The sequence below is a fragment of the Dermacentor silvarum genome, unplaced genomic scaffold (assembly GCF_013339745.2).
Source record: "Dermacentor silvarum isolate Dsil-2018 unplaced genomic scaffold, BIME_Dsil_1.4 Seq905, whole genome shotgun sequence".
Classification (NCBI taxonomy): domain Eukaryota; kingdom Metazoa; phylum Arthropoda; class Arachnida; order Ixodida; family Ixodidae; genus Dermacentor; species Dermacentor silvarum.
Window position 1 is genome coordinate 98,209 of NW_023606951.1, and position 23,599 is coordinate 121,807.

General features: G+C 50.6%; 1 protein-coding gene and 1 pseudogene across 3 annotated transcripts in view; both read right to left on the reverse strand.

The window, feature by feature from the left end:
- The window catches only part of LOC119435778 (3-hydroxy-3-methylglutaryl-coenzyme A reductase-like), a 29,831-nt pseudogene extending 27,655 nt beyond the window's left edge, over positions 1–2,176 (reverse strand).
- LOC119435775 (ubiA prenyltransferase domain-containing protein 1 homolog) overlaps positions 1–23,599 on the reverse strand; it is a 179,407-nt gene that overhangs the window by 40,032 nt on the left and 115,776 nt on the right. The window lies entirely within an intron of this gene.

Genomic DNA, 23,599 nt, shown 5'->3' on the forward strand with positions numbered 1-23,599 from the left:
AGCCACAAAAAGTAAACGCAGCAGCGAGCATGTCAGACAGCTTTAGAAACATAAGATGCAAGCGGCTTAGCGCCACCTGGGACATCGCGCATGCGCAGAAACCAAAGCCTGATCGGGTTCTTTTGTGCGAAGGGTCCGGCAGCGTCCGCTATTTATAAAGATCCCTTTTATGACAATCGTTTCAGGTGTTCTGTTATAGCACACTCGCTGCTGCGACGACGCGAGGAGTGACAAGACAGGAGCGGACAGGAAAACACCAAAATACACTGACAGAGAGATTGTGGTTGTGAAGAGGAAGAGGCGCTATTACTGATGATAAGTGGTTCTTGAGGGAAAGGGAAAGGTTGGCGCTATCTTCTGCAGCCCTTGAGGGAGCACGGCTCAGCGCCAACTGACAATCATGCATATATAAGAACTTGAGAGGGAGATGGGGAAGGAGAGAGGGCTTGTTCACAGTAAAGCGCTGTCCCCGGAAGTTCGTTCGAGGCGCGCGTCTCCTACCTATGAGGTACTTGGAGCCCAGCTTGTAGAGTACCCGGAACTGGTGGTACACGTACAACAGGGCCATGCAGCGCGTCACGGTCATCACGACGACGTCCATGCCTCTGTCCTCCTGCGGGGAGAGGAGAGGGAATATAGCGCTAGCCGTTGGCTTTTCGTTCACGTCTACACGAGCAAGCTGCGCGAGCTGTACGTTGCAAGGGACGCTAGACGGCAAGTTTCGCATTTTCTTTCTTGGTGGCCTTCTTGCTAAGAGTTCGTGAATTTTCTTTCTTCACCGTCAGAGGAGGCTTGGTGACCCAGAAAAGGCGTAAACACGAAGACAAGTGGCGACGCCGCCTTGAAGTTCCAGCAACAGTTCGACGTGACGTCATACATTTTGACGGCGTCTGCTCAGCCCTAATTAAACAAAGATGGAATACGTTGTGTTCTCAAGGAGTCAAACACTGAACATAGCAAGTTTCGCAAACTTTCACAGCGCTAAAACGGCCGATATACGAGAGAAAATACGTTGGAATCCGTGACGTCACAATGATGCATTAGCGGTGGGGTTTCGGCGCGAAATTCAAACATAGGCAACTTTGACCGTCATTTTCTCCTCTAATAATCGAACTATTACTACGAAATTAACGGATATAAAGTCTTAAAAGAATACTTTACCAGTCTACCGTGATTTATTGTTTCTCTTTAGCATCCCTTTAAAAGTTTACCTAAAAGCAGCCAAAGATGCGATATGTATCAGCCAGAAATTACATGTACGACATTTACAAAGAGAGCTAGATCCTCAGCGGCTTCCGGAACTTACTTCCTGCATTTTGTAAGCTCATTTAGTTAGTGAATTCACTTGGATAAGAAAGGCATTAAAGGCGGACGCGGGAAATCAAAATCTAGCAGAATACCTTTGAGCTACCGAGTACGTGATCGCGAAAGGCAACGGAACACTAGAGCCGTAGAAAATCTGAACTCTTCATCGTATGCATATACTAAAAGGCCAATACTCAGAGTCAACGTATGCGCTACGGCTGCGTTTTCTAAATCCAATACACGCTTGTTGGCTGTAACCTGGAAAGAAATTTTTCGCAGCTGCCCTGTTTCGTAACTTTCGCGACGGCTTAGTGTATACGGATATTGAATGGATACTGAACAAGAAATACTGCACAAGGTACAGAGAAGCATGGAGGAAAGATAGGACACAATGCGCTCTATCCCTGCTTTCTTTCCGCCATTCTTCCTTGAATCTTGTGCAGTAGGTTCTTGTTCGTCGAAACTATGGCTATGGTACCGAGGCTTCTCTTGTTAGCCCACTATTGATGAACATGGTATGTTGCACTGCACAGTTACCTCCTACTACACAGGCGCCTGGTTAGATCATGAGTTGGGCGACTGGCCCTGTTGTTAGACAATGGTCTCCGGTTCGAGTCGTTCCCCAACTGTCCCACAACTGCGGAACTTCTTTCCGAGGGAACTACCTGCGCTGCATGCACAACCACACATTCGCGAGTGAAGAACTCACCTCCCTCATCTGGCACTGTGGCGACCACCCGCAGAGCCGGCTGCCAGCCAGGAAGGCCGAGCCCAGGACAGCAGGCAGATGGTGAGCGTGAGGAAGCCCACGATCACTTCCCACGGGTGCGACGCACACACGCGCCCGTGCGCGTAGCAACCGCGCCAGCATCGCCCCCGGGCTGCAGCGCTGGGCCCTGTGCGGAAGGAGGAAACGCATGTAAACACGGCCGACCACGAAATGGCGTCACGAGGAACACTGCGCTTATTACAAGGCAACTCGTTACCAACCCGCAGTTTTACCAGAGTGGTTCCCCGGTCACCACTGCAGGAACAGGACAGCGATTCGAGGAAAGCGACGTAAATACGATACGTTTGGAGTGTCAGGCGAGATCGGGTTGGCTAGAGGCGCGACCATGATAAAACGTAGTACATATATAGGAAACTACAGAGTGTACGACCGTTCGAGCACATATCCAGTCTCGAATAAAAATAAAGGTATTCAGAAAGCGGCGGCGGCATAGATAAATGAACCATTGTCATCGTTACTGTGCAGGCGTGGACACAATTAATCGCGCGCCATGTTTAGCCCACGCAGAAGCTGAGGCAAACATTTACGCGAAAGGGAAGGTCGCGGCGACTAAGAGATGCCCCCGTTCGACGGCCTCAATCGAGAGGAAGAATGGAGCTATCGCGAGCGTTTCCGCCCCTCCCCGTAAATAACAAGCTGATCCGGAAAACTGTCCAACACAGCTGTTGGTGCAAGGGTCCGTGACCTTCGTTTTCAATTGCAAAGTATAAACCATTGTCCGCTTTGCGCCACCGCTTCTAGCTGTTCCTTGGTGAAAATGATGCAGAAACTAAACGGTTTAATAAGCATCACTTGACTCATTGTGATGTCCACGCAAAAGCAATTTATCTGCTACTACAAAGAGTATCTAACACGGTCGTCCGAGCTACTCACCGTCCAATGTGTCGTAACAGTTGAACACTGAGGTTTTGAAAATAAAGGCGAGAACTCGGTTGGCTTTATTTTGGCGGAAAGGGAGCGCGTAGTCACTCTCCCAATACCTTAGAGCAATGGCGGTTCTGGCGTCCACGCTTATACGTGGCGGTCAGCGACGTCATCGACAAAGTTCAAACTTCACAGAGCACTCTCCGCGCAGTGCTCAAATGAGCCTTGCTCCTAACGCGGTGACGTGCAGAAGGCTATCCGCGCACGGGCAGGTATAGCCGAAAGGCCGCTGAATTCAGTGCGCTCTTTAGGATCCCATAGCTCAGAAACGAGACCATAATGTGGAGGTCGTAGTACTTATGACACTCGATATTGGCTTGAAGAAGACAAGTCCCTTGTCGAAACGTTGGCTCCTGCTCTCACCTTGTTTTCGTGTTACTCATCGATATTGTTTGTAAGACATGTTTGTGAGTACAGTGTGGCATTTTAGCGTGCTCCCGGTGCAGTCATGGTCATGGCCGTCACCGCAAATCAACTCCGCACGTGGCTCCACCATCGAATGGTTGCTCCATGCTCGTGCCATGCAGGTTTCCAGTTCGCAGCTATACGCAGAAGCATTAGTTTCGGCGAGTGACGGCCACACCACAGCTCTACAACCTGGTCCATCAAACCATTGAAAATGAGTAAATTAGACATAATTCGATTCCGAGAGCATCGAAACAGTTGCATTTCCATGGCAGTGGCACGGGCACGTTATGGAGTCAATCTTAATTTGTGCTACATATCGAAGCTACCCCAACGAGGCGCGCGGGCCAAGACGGCACGGACTATCAGTCCTCTCACGCGCTTTGGCACTGTGAATGCATTGTGGACACAACGTTTTAATTAGCTGAGGCCCGTTGATCCCAACTTAAGGTCTCTGTTCGCTTCGCACAGGAGGCGCGCTATTCGAATCAATGATCATAAGAATGCGCATAAACCGCGCTATCCGTGTTCATTTATACAAGCCGAGAGTGACAATGACAAAAATCACCTGAACAAGTCCCTTCTCTCGCCCTGTGTGAGCGCTTGTCTGCTCGTGGCACTGCCCTTAACTCTCCAAGATCAGACTCAGCGGCGCAGACTCATATTCACGCATCTTCTAGGAATCATGGGCTCAATTCCTTTCGTGGATACCAAAATAGGTTCGATAGGGATCACGTAGACTCATCCTCGCATGACGGTAAAAATCAAGTTAAGGTATGGGGTTTTACGTGTCAAAAGCACGATCTGGTTATGATCGAGGCACGCCATGTGGGGACTCCGGAATAATTTGGACCACCTGGGGTTCTTTAACGTGCACTTAAATCTAAGTCACGGATGTTTCATGAAGTCTCGTGGATGAAAAATATATTTAAAATATGGAATAATATACGATTCCGACTTGTTCAGACTCACCGAAGCTCCGATTCACTGGGACTCGCTCAGACTCGCGGGATGCTCTGAGAGGCCGAGAGTCGGCTCGCGAGTAAAGTTCGCCGACGGGTGGTCCCGACTTCCTCCTCCCCGGCGGCTGTTCTCTCTCGAGCCTAAACACTAAAGCGCGTTTCCCGTCTACCGCACCATTAAGTTATATACCGCGTTGTTTGAGCGCCCGTGCAGGAGCCAATCGCAGCGGTGCTCTTCTCGCGACTTTCACCACGTGCGCAACGAGACAGCGCACGCGCGTAACGGGGCAGTCATAACACTCGGGGACTGTCTCGCAGATAAAGCTGTACGGTTTGTTTCACGCTTTGCGGGTCAAGCGCGATCTCGCAGTGCGTGCACCTATAGTCGGCGTTCTCCGCAAGCACGGCTGTTTACAAACACGCGGCCGGACCGTGCCAACGGAACAGATATAGTGCCGCTATCGTAGATCCAGATGGGAGCTCCTGGCGATATCGCAGTAAGCCCTCGCGCGCACTATATTTTTTTTTTTTTTGCAGCGCAGCTGGCTTGGAGGTGGTTGATCGCATGACGCGTGTCACGTACGCGCATTGACTTTTGCAAACGGATTGCCGGACGCCCGCAGTGGTTAGAGTAGTTGGGCTGCGCGATCCTGGACCGGGACGAAATACGAGGGCGGACGAACGCATCACCGAACGGTTCAATTGGGTCGGCTATGTTTTTCAGTACAACACGGGATGTGCGTTTTAATTGCAAGTTTCTGGTTTTGTCGACAGAAAAAAATAAAGAGTCGAGAACAGTGTAGAATTTATACTTCCCGAGAGGTTGCGTCGGAGCGCATTTAATACGGATCTAAGCGATTAAAAGGTTTTCATACAGGCTATAGGAACTTTATGGCATACACCTGCTAAACGCTCTTTTTTTTTTTTTTTCGGTCATTTCTCTAAAACAACAGAAAGTGTGCGTGTGGGAAGTAAGCGGAGCGTGGAGGGTTTTGTTCTTCAGTATTTTAGAAGTGAGATCAGGCTACCAAATGACGACTTCCTGGCCGTGCAAATCAGTGTCTGCCTTACCGCTGCGCGTCACACAGTGGACAGAAACAGCTGGGACATTTTTATAGCATACAGCAACAAGTTCCTCATGACGTCACAAAAGAGTGCACAGGTGCTGAACTCAAACACCACATTTTTTCTTCCCAGAACAAAGGAAACGAGACCGATGACTTACTGAAGACACTGAGTGCCGTTATTCCTATTTCCGTTTATATCATTGACATGGTCCTTGCAATACCAGAGATGATGAGACGAAAGAGATTAAGGGTATAACGGTGAAGGCGCGTCATCCCGTGCCAAGAATGTATCGTGTCCCAGCTAACGTTAGCCAAATGTTCGAAATAATAAATAAATAAAAAACACACGGTGCAAGATGCAATTATAAAACCTACGGCGTTTCGGTGATCAGACCTGTGATGGCCGCACACCGTAGGTTTTATCTTGTATCTTGCACAGTGTTTTTTTTAACAGCTTGGCTATAGCGTTAGCTGAGGTGCCCCATATACGCCAGTTGAGCGTCAAAAGCTCGCGTTCATTAATGGGGCACCCGCCCTCGGTGGAGCCGCGGTTCGAGCACCTAACAGATGTTTTATTTGCCTCGCTGGAAGCACACAGAAGCACACACGTCAACAGCTGCAGCATTATTGGCCCTCCGTCGGACCACACTACGTGCCTGCTCCAGGGTATCCGTGTTTTCGACCAGAATCGGGCATCCCTACGCGCAACGACGAGGAGGAGGTCAGGCTGCCCTGGTTTTCGCCCACACGGCGGCGGTGGAGGGTGAGCGAGTGCGCTACGCCGCCAGCTACACGACAGCGGTGGCGCGGCCAATTGCGCAAGGCGAGCACGATGGGTGGTGCCACACGTCTACCGAGGGCCGCTCTCGGGCTGCTATTTTCGGGAGCCGGGAAATGAAAAAAGAAGAAGGATCCAACACGGTGTTTGTGCGAAGGATGTGAGAGAGAGGGGGAAGATGTACTGTCGATTTCCATGTTTACACGTGTCTCGAGTCCATGTCCTCGCCGCCAACGAGGCGGAACGATCGCCGCAAGGCGGGCGAGGCGACCCCGACGCGTCGCGCGTGAGTCGCCTCATCCCGAGACTGGCGCGCCGAAGCGGGCCACAAGTGTTTGCGGACGCGCCGCCACTCCACGATTCGACGCAGCGGGCACCTTCGCCGTGTGTTGTTTGCTTTGTGAAACCGCTAGACGGCGCGCAGCGGCGGGGAGAGACACACACACACACATCTTCCCTGGGGCAAGGTCGAGTTTACTGCCAGCTCTATTGCCGCCGGTCAGTTCGTTGGCGCCGCGAAGTCCTGGACGCGTCAGGTCACCCGGCAGGAGAAAAGGCGATACGTTTGGGAGAGTGCCGGAGAGGAAGCAGCCCTGAGCGTACGCAGTCTTAGACAAATCACGGCGAAGCAGGAGGCAGGTGAAAGGACGCCCGAGAGATAATTCGAGCACTGGACAATTCCACTCGGACTAGTGCACTCACGTCTGCGCGGACACCGAAGCTTTCCGTTGACACGCTACCGTAGGGAACATAAACGGGGAGACTCGACAGGACATCTGCTTAGCGTATATAAGGCACGAGACCACCAAAAGGCACTCTTAATCAAAATCTGTAACATTAAGCTCCATCTACATATATATTTGGCAATGCCCGAGTCCCAACGAGATCGTACAAAAAACTCTTAGCGATGCAGCGAAGGAACTGTCAACTACGTTCCCTGAGGCTTCTCATACAGAAATGTGCGGCACTTTTTTTTTTTTTTTGTAAGCCAGCTAGGGTCGTTACTGCGCACTTTGAGAATGGTTGGGAGTGTAGAAATTGTAGCGGCTCGTTAGAAAGAATGCTAACAGAACACAGGAATGAGAGAAAGGACTGCACGAAGCGAGCGGCAAGAACTAGCGATCGGCAACGCCATCAGGCGATCTTAACAACACAAGCAGTTGAGGAGGATCTTGGTGGTCTTCAATACCGTAACAACGTGCGCGTCACACATGGCGCGAAGTCGGCCTGCATTGGCGATGTATGGTTCTTTCTGAAGAGAACGCGAATAATGTCTGCACGTGCAAAGGGGATGACACAGCGTAGAACCACGGTCACGAGCTGCCCACCCGCCTTTCTTTTCGGCCAACTATAGCGTGCGCCACAAGAAACAAATTCTGAGTACCAGCCTGTCTGCCAAGAACAAAATAACTGAAAGGACGTACACACATGAGCGGAGGATATATATATATATATATATATATATATATATAAAGGTTAACCAGCATCGGCACTAGAAGAAGTAGAAATGTGCTGCGCTTCCATCTAAATGAGCCGTAAGATTATCGACAATCAGAAGCAATCTTCTTTTGTTCCTTTTCTTGTCAAGCGCTGATTTACACGCATTTTCCTGCGTCGTAGGCATCACGCTATATGCCAACGCCACAGCTGCAAGCAATCAAAACTTTCCGTCTTTAAACATGACGTGCTCAAGGGCTGTGCTTGTCTTTACGATGCCTTCCCAGAACCGAATCAAGATGGGTACACTCAACTTCAGATAATGCGAACTTCAGTAAAGAAACCTTAGGATATGCGCCTGCAGCGGACTATTCAAGACTATTCAAGATATACCGCCAATGCTTGCGGTCCGACGTTAGTTTTTCCACAGCGCAGCTTTTCCGGGTGACTTTAGTCAAACGACACGAAGGTTTCTTCTTTTTTTTTTTTTCAATGACAGCAGAGAATTTGTATTTGACCTCTAGTCTTAATCAGCTAAGGAAACAAGAACACGCGATTTCAGGGCTTGCGTATTCGAACACGCCCAGAAATAGTGTCAGAAGTGAAGTGCCACATATACGAGTGGCGCAAACAAACTGACAAAAGATTATTTGTGAGCGGAATGTATAAGCGAACGACGAAAACGTTCTCGCGCCGCAGTTGTCCCGCGCTGCACTGCCGCCGTAGAAGAGCAGGAAGACTCGGCAACAAACACGTATACGCACGTCGATAGTTCCACGAAAACGCGAATAAGCTCATATCGCTTCGCCAGTCGCAACTACAGCAAACTGCTAGCCAGCAGGCCTCCATATACGCCTAGTCACGAAGCGGGTGGCTTCAGTGCACGATGTGGCGCCAAGAACCGCGCAGTCCTCGCAACGTGCGCCACGCCAGCGCTGGGAAGGTTGGTTTGGATGTGTCTGCATCACAGCCGATGCACAAAGTCTTTAAAGGGTTCGTGCGCTACGAAAGGTTGAAGAGCGGTTGCAGGCTTAACATGGAAGAAGTCGCAGTATAATCATAACCACGGACCCCCAAATTAGTATTATTCTTTTTCCTTCAGTGGCCGAGCCCTTACGTTTCAAGGTGCAGGAAACTCCATCCACGGTTGAGAAGCGTAGCGTCTTTGCAAGATGAGCAACACAAGGAAGCCGCGCCCGCGAAGTACGAGGAACAACTAGCGCTCCAAGTGCGAGAATCCAGTCACGGGCTGTCGAACGGGCGGCTCCGAGGCACGAACCTGCAAAGCTGAGCACTGCGACGACCGCAGCCGACCGGAGGCGGGATCTCCTCCGGTCATCGCGTACTAAACTATCATGGCAGCCACACGTGCGAGAAAACGGCGATCGTGCAGGAGGAAAATTCGGGTCCGCCGGCGTGCAGACGGGCGAAACACGGCGACTGACGCACACGGCGCAGCCAGTCCTCCGGGACGCGGCCCCGTTGAGGGCGCCAGGACAACGTCGTGTGGCTGAGGACCGCCGAACCCGTTTGCGTCGGGCGGCGAGGGAGGCGGTTTCACGGGCAGCAGCAAAAAAGAGAGGCCGGGCGCGACGAGAAAGTTACCAGCAGCAGCATACCTGGCGCAGTGGCGTAGAGCGCGGCGCAGGGCGGTCAGGGCGGCCTCTTCGAGCTTGCGCACGACGGCGTCGCTGCGGCGCGGCGCGGCGACAGCGCGTCGCCCATGGTGCTGCGGCAGCTCGCGCGGCGGCGGCGGGGGGGTCAGCCGAGCCTCATGGCGCTCGGACGGCGAGGAAACTGGTCGCCGCGGAAGGAAGGCCGCCGCTTTCGCCTCGAGAGAAAAGGGGGCCCCTTCCGCGTGCGCACGCCGCCGCCGAGGGAAGAGGGCCTGTCGCGGAAGCAAGCCACCCCCCCTCCAAACAGTGGCGCGCGTGTGAACGACCCCGTTTCCCGGTCGGCCGCCGATCTAGGCCACGGCGCGGCGGCCCTGACATTGGCCCGAGGGTCTCTGGGTCAGCCCGCCTTCCTGCTGTTGCTGCTGCGATGGCCGCCGCTCCTTTGGGAAGAAGAAACGCTCCACCCTCCAAGTCACGCGACTCGCCACGAAACGGGCGCGGACAGGGCCGCCACTTCTGCGGTGACGCGAGAACACGCCGAGCGATCTCCAGGCGACGCGCTTCGCTCGCTCTCCCTTGCGCCCGAGCACGGGGACAGTGGTGCCATCCCTCCCCCCTCCTGCCAGGACCGGCGGAAAGGCCTTTCTTTGGACCACGTGGCATTAACGGTTTCTCCCGCATCAAGCCCGCCGCCAGCGCTTTGGTCTGCGATGATCGCGCGCAGAAACAGCGCCGTGCAATATCTACATCATCGGAACGCGCGAACAATGCCAGCGGCGGAGAAGCAGGGACGGACAGTAAACACGGTATTCGCGAGGCCAACCTTGTGACCGAACAACGATGACAACCGACGAGGTAGACCGCGGCGACCGGACCAGCCTGGCCCTTCATATGCCTGAGACCGTGAGCCACACGAACACCGCCGGTGCAGATTATAACAACTTGTCTCGCAATTTACAACAGCTGTCTCTCTCGATCCCCTGCGGTGCCGGGCCTACCCACGCAGTCTGGGCAAAGCTCTGGTCGACGCCACTTCCCAGGCGCAAACCATTGTGCGCGTAAGCATTGCCGGTCGCCATCTCGCGCGCGCACACTTGGAGGGCAACGGACGGGGTTTCCCTCGCGCTCACTGCGGAGACGAGGAAGCGAGCGCGCCAGCTGCTCCAGTTCGTGAGGGTGAAGATCCTTGTGTCGGCACACAATGGTTCGCATATAGTGTAACTGCATGGCCGCATTGTGCGTGCGTCTACGCGCCGCCACCCAGATCTCGCTCGCATCCGCCGAACAGGTTTGCCTCCGCCGTAAAGAGCGAGGCCTCTCCGTTTCGGCAAAGTGGGGCCGCAAACACGAGCAAGCCGCCGCGCACGTTGCACAACCACAAAGTTCATGGTGGCAATGCACCGCTCCGAAAGCGGAGTCTAAGGTAGCATACAATGCAAATCGATACAGTACCGCTACGAAGCAGCACCCCTCCCCCGCGCGCTTTAAAAGAACATAGTGACGCGCATACATATATAAGATAATGGCAACATGTAGAGTTCTTGGAGCGAAGGCCAGATATATGGCCAAAGATGAGTGAAAAGCTTTTAAAAGGGCAACTGCGGGCGCTAGCGTGACAGAGATAAAGACGTATCGCTTATAAAGTGAAATACAGCAAAGGAAAACAAAGCAGGGACATATCTGAAACAGCGCGATACGCGCTGCATGCCGACAGCTATATTGTAAATAGGCACCGCCGGCCATCACACATTCGAAATGACTCCTCCGGAAGAATGCAGTCATTTTCAGAGCGGCACCGCAGCGAGGCCGCGAGTTACGAGATGAATCTGGCCATAAGTACTAAAAAATTGTTCGCTGCGCGCGGTTTGTCCACACGAAACAAAGGTGACCCAAAGCATGGCGTTGGCGACGACGACTCGTGCAGAGGACGTTGCGCGTGTGCAATGCTGGCGCGTACGTACTTGACGACGTGCAATTTAACCGAAGCCACAACGGCATTCGAACATGCATGACATGAAACAAACAAACAACAAGGGAAAAGCTCGAGCGAACCGAGGTGTGCTGCGGAGGACACAGACCACCACAACTTCGACATTCTCTTAGTACATACGACACCGACGCCCGTCGCATCGTCACGCAAGCCTCGTCTCACACAAGTCAGGATCAAGATCAAGGACGATGGCGTGACCTCACCTCAAGCGCGGAATACGCTGTCCACAAGGCCGTATGATAAGCTGCGGCCTCCATCCGTGCGGTATACATATATATAGTTTGCGCGCTAGACACTCACAAACACCCATGTTCCTAATTAGGTCGTGAGTCAATCTCTAGTATAAAACTTATCCACCAGTTAAAATAATTGAGAGGAACAAAACCACAGAACTATCTATAGAATGATGGTTCCGTGGTTGGAATGGAATGAGGCAACCAGGTCGACGGGCGCCCGTGTGCCCACCCGGACATACTAAAGCCTCACTCACAGAGAGCACGTTCCCTTCGTACTTTCGGCGTGGCATCGATTTCGCGCAATAATCAGGCTGCTATCACGGGCCAAATGCCGAGGGTCTCCGCTTTGATCGGTAAACACGTGGAACACATTATACGGTCGCGAGTACAGCGTTAAGATGGTCGCGTCGGAAGTACGTCGGCAACACTTTCCGCTTGGTCGCGCCGGAGCGCGATTTACGGGCAACGACTATGGCGTGGGATACTTACACCAGCCCCAGCAGGCCTAAGTGCAACTTCCGAGGCGAGAACTGCCCATATCTTATGCCGGTCCAGTAACCCGCCACGAATATCACCGGCAAGTGCGTGCACGAGCTTTCGAGCGTGCTATTCTAGCACGTCCCATTTGAAGCGTCACGAGAGAATCGGGGAAGGTAGGCGCTGGCACGGATCGAGGTGGTCGTCGCTCCGAGGTCCTCCCTCCCATTTCAAACCACGCGGCGCGGCCCCTTAATGACTGCACCGCTCACGAGAGCGAGCGGCAGTGATGATGATTGAAGCCTGTACCATACGAGGCAGCCACGACGTCGACGACGCACGATGGCAGGTTCGCGTGCTTCCAGCGTCAAGAGTCGGTCGGGCGGATGCGGCGCGCGTGAAGGAGGCGCCGTCCCCGCGGGCAAGCGCGAATACGGGGCCACCGGGTTATGCAAAAAACGGGGCTCGGTATTACCTGGGCGCGATCGCGCTGTGCGCGGCGCTTGCAGGACCGGAAGAGAGCCGAGCCGAGCGACGAGGGGTGGTCCGAGGTATCTGTCCGGCGAAGAGCTGCACGAGCGACGAGTTGTTCCGGTGGTCGAGAAAAAAACCCACTTCCGCACCGCAGGAAACAGGTCCACGGGCGAAAGTGGGCCGCCGCCGCTGTGACGACGCAGCGACCGCCTTCCGTTGTCCCCGAATCTCTCGGCGACGACAGGATCGTTGCATCACGCACAAACAGATCTCAGCGCGTGCAGCGGCCGCGGAGACGCACGTGCAAGCCGCGCCAGCAACGCCGGTTGATGCTGCTGATGCAGCCTTCGTCAAATTATAACACTTCACACGTAGTCGGGGAAATCTGTGCAGTGACATCTCTCGCTACACTGACATGACACACTGCCATGGCTGCACTGACATATCCTCTCGAGTCACCTTGTACAACATGAGCCAATGCGAGTGCATTTAAGGCTACCAACTAGGCATAGTAATCATTCACCACTGACAAATGTCACAAGTATACGGCCTGACGCCGCCTACTCAGAAGCCATTTTGTCGCAACGGGATCTACTGACGTCGGACTTCACACCGCATGGCATACCGGAAGCTCCACTCTGGACGATGGCAAAGCCGACGGTGAAAATCTCAATCCCGGAATAACGAAAAAGTCGAAAATGCCGCTTGCGGGTCTCAAACATTTCGCGTTATCCTACATTGCTTCCAAGTACGGATATACCAAACATGTTTTTGCAGATGGTTCTGTTACACAGACCTCTTCCGCGGCAGCTTACAGGGTACCTGCAATGGGGATTACGCAGCGGTTCAAGATAGGACACAAAACATCGTCTACAGCAGCTGAGTTGACCGGCGTTCGAGAAGCAGTCCGCTGCATACTGCAACAAAACCTCGCTAAATGGACAGTGTTCCGCGACTCAAAACCGGCGCTGCAACTCATAATCAATGATATGAATCACAGAAGCGCATATAGTCCTCTAATCTACGACATCATGGCTCTGCTTACTGAGGCGTCTCAATCCGGACATACCATTGCGCTGCAGTGGATTCCCAGCCACTGTGGAATAGCCGGAAATGAGCAGGTTGACGCGGAGGCAATAATGGCGCATACTGACGGGGAGATTATAAAACTTCCCTTTTGCCGTTATGACATCAACGCCATGCTACACAGCCATCAAAACGTCTATGGCGCGACAATGGGACAGCCTCGAATATCGGCAAGAGCGCCTCCATAGACTTGACGCCGATTTGCGATTGCGACTTCCACTTCGGATGCTGAGAGGCCAGGAAACACTGATCCATCGATTACGGCTTGGTATGGCGTACACTCGCAAATACCTTTACAAGATTGGACAGAACGGGACCCTGATTGCAGCGTCTGTCACACTCCCGAGACAATAGACCACATACTTTGCGTGTGCCCTCAATATGCGGCGGAGCGAAGGACACTAAAGCATAGTGTTGACTGTTTGGACTCCCGCCCCTTTTCAGAAGCAAAGGTTTTAGGCGCGTGGAGAAGCATGATCATGCCCAGCGCACCATAAATCACTTTTGAACTTTATGTGTGAGACGGGCCTAGACGGTCGTCTATAGGACCTGTGCAGTGTGCAGTGTGCAATACGCGAAATGTGCTTGTGCGATGACGTTTTGTGTGGACAACACTACTCCTGCGTGTAATGTGTGAAAAGTGCACAACTGCGTATTGGACAACGTGTGTAAAGTAGCTCATTGTAAGATATCATAATCACCTGCCACCTACCTCTCCCTGTATCTCCCACTTCCCCTTACCCCAGTGTAGAGATGCGAAGTGCGGAAAAAAACGGGAAAATTCCGGAGTTCGCAGCGCAGTTGGAGGCCAGCGGGGAAAAACGTACAGAAATAAAACTTAGGCAACACCCAGCGTTGAACGTGAAAGCGAAACGCAGAACGCGAAACCGAAACGTCCCACATGATACCGAAACACCAAACGACGGCTGACCACTCGCCATCGATATCACATAATGTCAGCTTCAATTCGGGTGTGGTATCTCATGTTTTGGTGCCCATTATTGTTCAATTTTGACTTTCCCTCGTGCACTTGTGCAACATCCACATATGATACGGATTTGCAATGGCATGGCCAATTTCCGACGTGTACTTCACGGTTCTTGATCCATTTTCCATAGTCGAAGCCACGACGAAATAGCCACCAAAGAGACATTTCAGTGTTCTTTGGTCTAACTGCCGTAACAATTCTAAGAAGCCGCACCCGTCCACGGAGAACTGAACGCGTTTGCGGTGATGCTTCCGGCTTGTCTTCGATTGTTAAACCCTGCATTCGTTTGTGAAAAGGCAGAAGCATTTCACTTCTGCATAATGAGAGTTATGGCTTTTGACATACTATTGACCGTCTCAAGAAAACTATTTTTTCCAAAATTTCGGTGATATTGCTTAAAATTTCCGGAAATTTTGCATCTCTACCCCAGTGTTTCAGTTCAGCTTCAAACTAATCACACCGTGAACAGCAAGGCACATCTGGCGGACGGCAGTGTAGTAACTTAGAGGAACACTGAAAATACACTGCGCTCGTGTTGTTTCCTTCCTTGTCCCGTCTTTGGGCAGTTCACCCAAAAGTTAATGTACCGGCGCTGAAATTTCGGCGCGAAATTCAATACATGGAACTTTGAACTTCCCTTTCTGTTCTAATCATCCTATTATTGCGAAATTACCGAAAGCATAGTTTTTGAAGAATACTTCGTCAGTCCAACAGACTCAATGTTTCTCTTTAGCGCCCCTATAAGCCGGTTATACTCAGGGAGGCAAGCAATAGGATTGCAATCAAGTAGCGATGCATTTAACCTTCTTCGGTTACTTAAACAACCACTCGAAGAACCCAAGGTATATTCTGGGAGTTGTTGCCGTTGGAACTTTCCGACTACTTCATTTGTTCTACAGTCGCAGAGACAAGCAAAGTCAACGAGAACCCACCGGGTGAAATGAAGTGTCATAAATGTGCTCCTCCGAAAAGCCTTTGCCATGATATAGATAGCTAAACATGAGGAAGCATCGTAATTTGTGTGTGTTTCCGTTAGTTTCTCAGCTTGATAAATGACGTGGCTGAGTACTATGCGAAAAATCGCATTAAATTATCGACGAATATCGTCGTGGAGTAATGGGTAGGACGAGACAGGGAGACCAAAGGAAAACGGTGAGATTGCGCTTGTCACTGTCACGCTTCGCTTTAGCCATGAACGTCGACTCTCCGTGCTGCCGTCTATAAAGTTGTTGACGGTTCGCTTGTGTGTCGTGCGCTGTTCACAGCGATCAGCAGACCTTGGTGTTGGACTACCTGCTGGTCGCACTGCTGTCGTCGGTCGCCGCCCAGTGGCCCGCAGGCCGAACAGAGGACGGTGCGGCCGCCCCCAGCCCGCCGTGCGCCGTCGATTGGCGCGCGCTGGTGCCCCACATACTTTGGGGACCGCTCATCATCCACGGCTCGGTGTCGTGCATCGGACGTGCCCTGCAGGTACGCATGAAACGGGACGACCATGAGTGGATCGGGGTATAGGCAAAATGCAACGCATAAGGACTTTCCCAGGCGGGCCGACGGCGAACGGGACTGTAGATCCATTCGGTGTTCTTGATTGCGGTCTCATTAAGTGATGTGTCGTAACGTAAACTGCCCGACACACTGAGCGTTCTACCGAGGAAAGTTAGAGGAAAATAGGGAAGTTTGAGCAACGCGATTAGCTCCGACAGTCCCTTAATGAATGGCTGCCGCCTCTCTTGGCTTAGTGATTGGCAATCAGTGATTGTTCAAAAATGTCTGGCGAGTTGGTGTTGCTTTATAGCAGCGCCACTCATGCTCGTGTATCCTATCCGATTGTGGCCATATATGTCTGCATAGCTGTCGTAATATCTATGAATAGATCGTCTAATCACTGGTGTTTAGGTAATACTTGATTCACACCGGCAACACAGCTGGCGGGGCTTGATTTCCAGTGACAGAAATCCGTCTCGGACCGATCGGCAGGGCGACGGTTTTCTCGGCGAACTTCGCCTTCGTCGAAGCGGGGTTTTGCACGCTATAAGTGCTAAGCTCTCGAGTGTGAAGGGTATATTCGCGTAGAGGAACCCGACAAAAGCGCATCGATGGCCTTGTTCGTCGCAGGTGAGCGGTGCGGCGTATTGGATCCAGGCACTGTTGAACGAGTTCAACCTGTTCCCGCCGACGACAATCCAGATCGTGCTCACCGTGCTTTCCTCCGTGCTCACCGAGTTTGTCAGCATCGACGTCACAGTCGCCACGCTGCTGCCCATCGTCGTTGACCTGGCGAGTACAACCGCAAGACGCGGCGCGCGTCATGAACGCACGTATACACCCATCGCACATGCACACCATGTACGCGCACACACCAGTGATTGACAAAAAGCATTACCTTTTTCGACACGTGGTCAACAGATGAAGCTACGTCATCGATAGACAGCATTCTCCAAGCGAACCCGGTTAAGCGGACCGTCGTGTCGAGAAAATAGCCCTAGAGAAACGAGGGGCATTCGTATACGAACATGTTCTTGCATCTTAAAGATCCACGCTGCTTCGGAAAGTGGCTGCAGTTATTGAAAACACTGTTGAAAAAAGGCGAAGACTTGGTTGACGTCTTTAGAATGTTTTTACAAAATATCGATGAGGTTACAACAATTCGCTTTGTGCGTGCACCGGTATGAGTTATTCCGAAGCTTCTGAACACCACGAAGTCACCATGCTCGAGCTACTCGCCTTCTTGTACGAAGCCTTTAGGATACCCTTTCTCTTTCTTCAGCGAGAGGCAACTCTCTGCGGGTCATTCGAAGTTATTTCACGTAATTTGTCAAGGTCCAGTAAGCAAAGAGACTTTGCAATGTGAGAACGCACATGGGTGCCCCTCCCCCATCGTTTACGATGGTATAAGGAAAGTAGTCGTAATAAGCGATTCGGCAGTATCGCTTAATGTCTCCAAAAGCGCTATACAGACACGAAAAACCCACGAACATTCCCAAGCACAGAAGGCAGCACCAAGCTTTTGGAGGATCCCACAAGCAAGTTGGGAGAAACACGCCCAAGTTCGCTAAGTACACATGTGCATAGGTCGTTTATATGTACAATCTCCAGAATGGTACATGGTGACGAACGTTTATGGCAGATCAATCCTGCGGAAATCCGCAATGCAAAAGAACTTTCATGAAAGAGAAATATATAATCCGCCCGATAGTAGGTGAAGCTACAAAGGAAACCCACACGCTATTCTCAGAAAGATTCGCGTTTATGAAAAAATGCGGGAACTCCACTGGAGTTGTCTAAGTATGCGTAAGCATACCCCCAAATTTAAGTTGGCCCACCCTAAGTGTTCAAGTTGTTTTTTTTTTCTTTCTGGGGTTTTACGTGCCAAAACCAGTTCTGATTATGAGGCACGCGGTAGTGGAGGGCTCCGGATTAATTTTGACCACCTGGGGTTCTTTAACGTGCACTACAACGCAAGCACACGGGCGTTTTTGCATTTCGCCTCCATCGAAATGCGGCCGCCGCGGCCGGGATTCGATCCCGCGATCTCGTGCTCAGCAGCGCAAACGCCTTAGCTGACTAAGCCACCGCGGCGGTGTGTTCAAGTTGGCCCATCCCTAAATATAAGTTGGCCGGTGTCCATGCCCATGTTCAAATTTCAAATTGGCCTGCCCTAAATTTAATTCGGCCCATGTCCAAATTTTAAGTTGGCCCACCCCCAAATATAACTTTGCCTACCCCTGATTTATAGTTGGCACACTCTCAAATTTAGTTTGGCCCATCCACAAATTTCAAGCTGGCCCATTTACAAATTTCAAGTTGGCCCTCCCCCAAATTTAAATAAGCCCACCACAACATTTCAAGCTGGCCCACCTCCAAATTTCAACTTGACCCACCCCCAAATTTCAGTTGGCCCACACCTACTATAATCTTCCCCATGCATTTTCTAAGAAGCCCTGTGTATCCCTAAGGGTATTCTCTGTATATTTTTATTTGTTAATTGTTCCTAATCACTTACAATGTGACCAATTATCTACATCTACACTATTATAAGCTCCGCGGAAATCCTCAAAATGGACGAAGATTCACGAATGGTCCAGAGCCATATAGTACAGGAATGGTTTTCCTTTGTATAGCTTTGCGATATACCGTCAGGTCAATGATCCCCTTTCGCCTGTTTGTGCAGGCCCTGAAGGTACCCTGCAACCCGCTGTACTTCGCCATTCCCGTGGCAGTGGCGTCGTCCACGACGCTCGTCCTGCCCACGGCCGCCATGTCGATCGCCATCATCGACGACGTGCTCACTCCGTGCCGGCGCAAGATGGTGAGGCACGTCTCGAGCCCGCGTTCAACCCCACAGCCCTTGCGTGCTCGTTGTATCTGCCTGTGAGGAAATCGGCGTCTTCGCGATATCGCGCGTTTCAGATGTGGCTGTTTCCGTGATTATTAAAAATATGGAATTCGAGAAAAAATCATAATTTTGGACACTAAGGTTCACAGCGATAGCAAACATAATAATTTGCGTTATAATGGTCAATTTATTTTTATTTCAACAAATGCTTAACTTCCAATAAATAATAATAAATAATTAACTTCCAATAAATAACTTTATGGGGCATTTCGTGGCTGCCCCATTGAAGGCTAGTACTTAAAGCATAACCCTTTGCTTAACACCTTGCCTAAGTCCTGCGATTTTGAGAGCACGTAATAAGAAACATGTACAGCGAAATGCACTACTGTTCCTGTTATTATGTTTGTTCTACGTCTAGATAAAGTTAGGCGCCAGTGAAGGGTTTGTACTGTGCATCCTACATGTAAATCGCGTTGCATGACCACCATATATTTTAATAATAAATTTTGCGGTTTAACATCCCCAAACTGCACAGTTAGTTATGAGGGACGCTGTACTCGAGTATTCCTAATTAATTTTGACCACCGAGGGTTCTTTAACGTTAACTTCAATCAACACGCAAGATATGTACTATATTATAATAGTGAAATGTCTGCACGCTTGTCTGTAGCTATGGATAAGCAGCTTTCTTTCTCCGTGAAAATGAATAGAAACTAAGAGATGGCTTGCACTGGCGTCATCCTGGGCGCCATGTTGGTGAACAAGAACGGTAAGCAGTTGCGTCCGTTCGCGTCTCGCGCGAATCCAACACTCTCCAACACCGCCGGTAAGGCAGTGGCCTCTCCTACAAGGTTTCCTTCCTCCATGTCAGCAGGTTACTGGCGGCAGTGAATATGGAACACTGACATCATCCTAGACGCCATATTGGAGAACTAAAGCGGGCAGAAGCTGCGTTCGTGACGTCATATGCAAGTTATCTTACAACACTAGAGACGGTTCTCAGATAGCGCTGACTTTTTTTTTTTTTTTTTTTTTGGGGGGGGGGGGGGGGGGGAGACATGTCTCTGTCATGTGCTCTCGACAACGTATCGAGCTGTTGTCGAAACACTGGCACGGGCGTGAAACTATACAGTCTTCTTTCTTCGCATACCACTCTCAATGCTGCAGCTCATACGGCACGGTGGTGAAGGTGGTGACACTGACGTCGCTCATCTTCTCGATGAACACGGTGGGCGAGACGCTGTTCTCGTGGAGCGAGTTGCCCAGCTGGGCGCAACAGCAGCCGGCGCCCAACGCTTCCTCTGTCGCTGCCATTCAGCGGCTACTCTGGGGACTCTGAAACGCTATGCCACTCGCAACCACGCTTCTCTGCGCTGCGCCGTGACAGTCCACGCTGAACGGCCGACTACTTGTTCGCGAAAACTTTACTGCATTTATTTAGTGACCTACGCATGCCTATGCACTGCTATGTGTGACGGCTGTTGCCGTACTATGCCTCTTATTGAGCCTTCTGGAAGACATGATGGCTTCTTTGCGTATGGTGTGTGAGTGGCAAAGGCTGCGCTCCTAAACGAGGCTGCAGCACACTCGGACCTCAGCCGCGCCCTTTTGCCAAAAACATTCGAGCCTTATTATTTCATTCTGCTGGTGTATGTATGTTGAACATATAGTTCTTTTTTAAAGCTATTGCTGTGATCTTTCTACTCTTCAGACTGCCCTCCGAAACGTCAAAATTAGCAGGGCTGTCAGCTCCTAGAACTCTTTTCCTTCCTATCTCTGTCATCTTCCGTCCCTTCTACTCCTTCCCCACACTGCCGACCAACGTTCAGGTGTCATCAGCGCGCTAGACAGCTACGGTGCGGTCTGCAGGCAGATGCCGGCCTGATGATCTTCTCTGTCAACCAATCTCTCTATCTCTCTCTCTTTGTTTTTCCTTTATCAGGTGTACGTCATAGTTCTACTATGACGTAAAACTGCTATCCTTAATTCATATAGCTGTCTACTAATTTGCTATCGCAATCGATGCTTCGCCTTTCGGGCGAAACTGCGACCTTTTTTAGAAGCAATGAAGGTGCGTCACAGTTCAGTCTGCCAAATGTGATAATTTCGTGAGAGAGAAATAACTCTATTGCCATACGTGTTGATGGTGGGTTTCTTAGTCCAGAAAACTATAATCTCTTTGGGGAACTGGGTATTTCCCGGACAAGCTCCTTGATCAGTGCGAATAGCACTGCCTGAAAGATTAATAAACTCGGCTCGGAGATTACTGAAGCACTTCGGTGCTTTTGCTATTTTGCCGTCCGTTCAGCGTGCCCTTTGTTGTTCTCATTATTTACACATTTTCCTGGTACTCTGATTAACTTTTAGGTAACGATTTTAATATTGTAGTTTACGAGAATTTGCTTAGCAGTAAGTGACGTTTACTTATCGAGGTGTGCCCTTTTCGCATACCCGCCGCGGTGGCTTAATTAGCGGCTATGGTGTTGCGCTGCTAATCACGAGGACGCGGGATCATATCCCGGCAGCGGCGGCCACATATCGATGTGGGCGAAACGCGAAAACGCCGGTGTCCCGTGCATTGGAGGCACGTTAAAGATCCCCTGGTGGTCAAAATTACGGAGTCCCTCACTACGGCGTGCCTCGTAATCAAATCGTGGTTTTGGCACGTAAAGCCCCAGAATCAAATCATTTGTGCATGCACCTGCAAGTTGTTCCCGCTAACGTCAATAACCTTTACTGACCGCACAACTGCGCTGCACGTTAGTAGAACGTGTTGCTGGGCAGGTTGGTTATCCTTGTAGGTTTAAAAAGCGTGCATCTTAGACGGGACAGCGAATTAGCGCTTGCCTATACTGCCTAGTTCTCTGACCCATCTAAGACGTTGTACGTTGCTGACTGTTAACACATATAGTCGTGTGCTCCCGTTTATAGTATCAAACTGGAGGCGCACAACAAAGTGTTCGCAGTCTGCCGAGACTTAAGGTTAAATCCGTCACAGAGGTTTTTGGAGTCAAGCTTCGATCTGAAATTTACGATAGCCAACGATGTAGTGCAACACTTAATCCCTCGTGCATTTACAAATGGCCCGTATTGCTCACGCAGATGTAGGTCCTTTTGTTGCAATGGCACGTACTCACTCTTTACCACCCTTATTTATGGTTGATTGATATATACGTGACATGGCTCATGGCACGAAGGATGACAAGCCATTAATCGGGCGGCAGTAGAAAAAACTAAACATAAATTTGTAAAGAAGATATTAAAGTATATGAATAGCACATGATAAATAACCAATTAATAAGCTTAATTTATTGTGAATCATGAGAACGTATTTATTTTTTAAAAGATGCCACTTACGATGAAAAATAAGAAAAGTAGCATGACGATGTCTTTCTCTCTTATAAAATTAAAGAAAGCATCTCAATCTGTCTCGACAATGTGCAATAACGTCGTCTTGTTTACTTCCAGCGAAAATCATCTGGATTTTCACAGGGATCCTACACCCTTCGACCTATATAGTGTAGGACCTATGGAGTCGAGTCTTGAAGCTAGCAGTTTACTCCCGTTCACGCGTACAGAGATTTACAGACTTGACCAGACAATGGAACCCTGGAGACGGAGACCACTGCTTTCTAGCTGGTCTGGGTAATGCGTGTTTCCCTTCACCACAAAAGCCTCCTCCCTTCAATAAAAAAAGCGAAATAACTGATGGTAAATAAAGGGCCGTCTAGCTCAGTGTGCTGAACGGCCGAGCGTGCTGTTCCCTCATGGCAGTCATAGCGAAGCAACATTAAATAGTGCTGCATATGTAAACGCACGCTGCTATTGTTGTGGTCTCGATATACGGCACACATTCATGAAGGGAATTGAACACACAGAGTGAGATAATACATTGCAAAGAAACAAACTAAGTTCCACGATGAGAGAAGAGTGTGATTTCACAGAAGCACCACGCTTGCATCTTCATCTCTGCGTTCTTTCAAGCTCAATAAACGCATTGTTCAAACATCGCTCAATAAATTTCGTCACAGCAGATATCGTTCGTTTTAGTAATCTCCGTGCTGGCATGGCGCGCGTCAGTTGTGCGGGAATATCGTCAGTTACAACAAAGGCGCGCAGCAGCACGGCGACGCACTTTATTAGGAAACAACGCTACAGAAATAGTTCTCGAAGACAACTATCCCTGGCTTGCGTTTTTGCCACAAGCTCGCATTCACCGACACAGGTTAAACCGGAAGCAAAGCCTTATCCCGGAATGCTACGATGCAACAATCCACTGGGCTAAGCACAGGCTGAACGTTTTCGCACCGGCGCCATGCTTCGGGAGGAAGAGAGCTCGCCGAAATCGCGCGTCACACGCCGTTCAAGCATTGCGGGCATACCAGCGCTGACCACTGGAGCAACTGCTGGGACCACCGCATGTCTCTTCCACAGCGTACGTGCTTGTCATCAAGTACATAACACCGTTAGTTGGCTAGGCGCTAACAATTTTCGAACGTGTGGCACATCAATGCCCAATTCATTGTACTGTCATTTTGCTAGTCCAAGAACTCAAGTAATACGAAGTGTCCCGCCTTAACAAGCTAGCTTGTACTTTGTTGTGTTACCTATGAATTGTCCTATTATGTGCTCTCTTTCTCCGTCTTCTGCAACTGTCCAACTGTCCTTCTGTATCGCACACGGGTCACTAGGTCGCTGAGCGCCGTTATAGTGTTTTGGCCTATCCTA